The following is a 2,653-nucleotide window of genomic DNA, read 5'->3' on the forward strand; positions in this document are numbered from 1 at the left end:
AGCAATTACCCTGATAAGTACTAAGGAGGCCACTTAAGTCCCCCACAATAATTATTTCTGCTTTCTCTGTTCCCCTGGTCTCTGATTTCCCTTCATCCCAACTAGGGACAGAAGACAGGAAAGGGTATTTGGGGAAGGACTGTGGGAAAAGACTTAATAAGAAAACTCAGCACAGGATAGGCAAGAGGCTGACTTTATGTAAAAGGGAGGTTAAGGATGCTTGACCCTTCCTCTCCACCAAACCAGATTTTTCTGGGCTTTCTCCCAGTGGGATAAGCATGGATCCCCCAAATTCTTTCTTTGATTCCTACTTTCTGTAGGAACTCTCTCCTCTTCGCATCAATGTCTGCCAAGTTACATTTACGCCAAACTTATTACAATCCCCCTCATACACACGTTAACTATTAATCATTCCTACCGCTGAACCTCCAGATTAAAGGTCATACCCTAAGTCTAGAAGAAGGGTGGTGATGACACACTTTGTCTAGGAGAGGGTTGGTCCTTTGCCATCAGAATATGGGGCAATGACATGGAAGAAAGGATAATGTGGCAGAGGGAACAATTCTCAAGACATGGATGTAGGAATAAAATAAGTGGACAATTCTGTGGCTCCTTTCTGCGTTTAACTTCCAAAGGCAGGTGGCTGATTTTCCTCTTCCTGATGAAGGGAACATATTGGGTGAATGAGCACAGGAAATTTTCTAAGGAGTTCTGGTGCCTCAGACAAGGTGAGGCTGCTGTAAGGTCTGAGTTCAAGTTTTGCTTTTCAGCACCCTGGATAGTCTCTGTCTTTCATGTCATTTTTGCTCCTGGGGGAAGGGAGGAATTGGTCATAGGTATCCATTTCTTTCTGGGAATGATAGAGATAAGACAGGCACACATGGAGAGAAACAAAGAAAGTGAAAGTCCCCTCTCAGGGTTGAATGAAGGGAAATCTTGGCTTCTTCTCTTAGAAACTGATCCTTGTGAAGGAGGACAGTGCTATGGACGTCTTCTCTGGATCTACAGAAAGGAAGACATAGGCTAGAAGTTAGGGGTGGGAATGGAAGGCAGGCACTTCTGAGGTAAGCTTGGCCTAGTGTTAGCTATTTGTGTGTGTGTGTGGGCACTTTGCTGGACCTCTCCTTTCCCCATCTGTTGCCAGTTGACTCCTCTCAGTTGGCACCTGGACAGATTTTCAGGAAGTAGTGCTACAGTAGAGGCATCCCATCTAGAGCTTTGATTTCCCTTTGAAGGAAATAGGTGGATATCTCTCAGGTGTCCTACACCAATAAGTTCTTTGACACTCCTATGCCATATAATAAACAGAATTTCTATTACTGTCTTCCTGACACCCTTTCCTAGCTTGGGTGGTGAAACTTCCTTAACCAATACGCTGACTTCTCATTGACCTTTCCCAGACTCCAGATTTCTCTGCAGCTGCACCAGATGTTGCCACGTCATTCTTGCTTCATGGGCTTTTCCCCTCTGTGGGTAGAAATTGGCCCTTTCTTCAAGACGTAGGCCCTTTCGTCCCTTGGTTCTGTCTAACTCTGGAAGTGAAGGAAGAGAGGGGAAACAGTAACTTCTAAGAAACAGGAACTTAGGTTCCTTGTGATAAGTGAGTTTTTAAAAAAGAATGGGAGGAGGGAGTGAGGTAACAATGAAGTTGAATTAGTAGTGGAAGAGAAATAGACTCTTGGCAGCCCTAATGTAGTTGGACTATGGCTTTCACGATGACAGCCATCAAGACCCAGTCCCCTCATCATATCATAAATATCCCAAGTAATGATGTGCTGGTTCTCTCCTTACAGTAGGCATGGCCAGATGGGGAGTTGGGAGTTGTCCTGGCAGGGAAAGGCTGTCTCTGAGTTCAAGGGAAGAGGGCAGCTAGCTTAAGAAAATCAGGGGTTCCCAAGGAGCTTGTTCGAGGAAGAAGGTATTGAAACAAGGACTAGAATAGAGATAGACTGGAACTGTAGTTTAACCCTGAGGAAAATCTTCCCTTTCCTGATCTTTGAGAGAGAGTTGGTGTGGGAGGACGGGAAGTGGGAGGAGGAAAGAGGGAACTATAGAGGATGACTTCTAGTCTGGAACTGGAAATGGGGGAAGGGGAGGCCCCAGAGACAGCTATCCAGAGCTCTTTGCCAGAGGGGGAGGGTCTAAATTCTGAATACTGACATCCTCATCCCCTAAATATTCTTCCCTTCCACCATGGGCTCCAGTCTCTGAGTGGCTGAGGAGCAGGCTCTACAATCCTCAAATGTTCTCTAGCCTTGGTGGAATTAGGTAGAGAAGGGGCAATTGAGACCAGGGACAGCTCAGTGAGGGACCTATTGAAGGAATAAGATCAAAGCTTTATAGATAGTGAAGGGAGATTAAAGAAGGGGAGAGGAAAGAGGTAGGAAAGAAAGGAATATAAAGAGGGGGAGGGGGAGAGGGAGAGAGAAGAGAGAGTGGGGAGAAAAAGAGAGAGGGAGAGAGGGAGAGAGAGAGACAGAGAGAGAGGGAGAGAAAGAGAGAGAGACAGGGAGAGAGAGAGGGAGATAGGGAGAGAGGCAGAGACAGAGAGAGGGGGGAGAGAGAGGGAGAGACAGAGAGATGGAGACAGAGACAGAGAGAAGGAGAGAGAGAGAGAGAGAGAGAGAGAGAGAGAGAGAGAGAGAGAGAGAGA

The sequence above is a fragment of the Vombatus ursinus genome, unplaced genomic scaffold, assembly GCF_900497805.2.
Source record: "Vombatus ursinus unplaced genomic scaffold, bare-nosed wombat genome assembly UNPS02014801.1, whole genome shotgun sequence".
NCBI classification, from domain to species: domain Eukaryota; kingdom Metazoa; phylum Chordata; class Mammalia; order Diprotodontia; family Vombatidae; genus Vombatus; species Vombatus ursinus.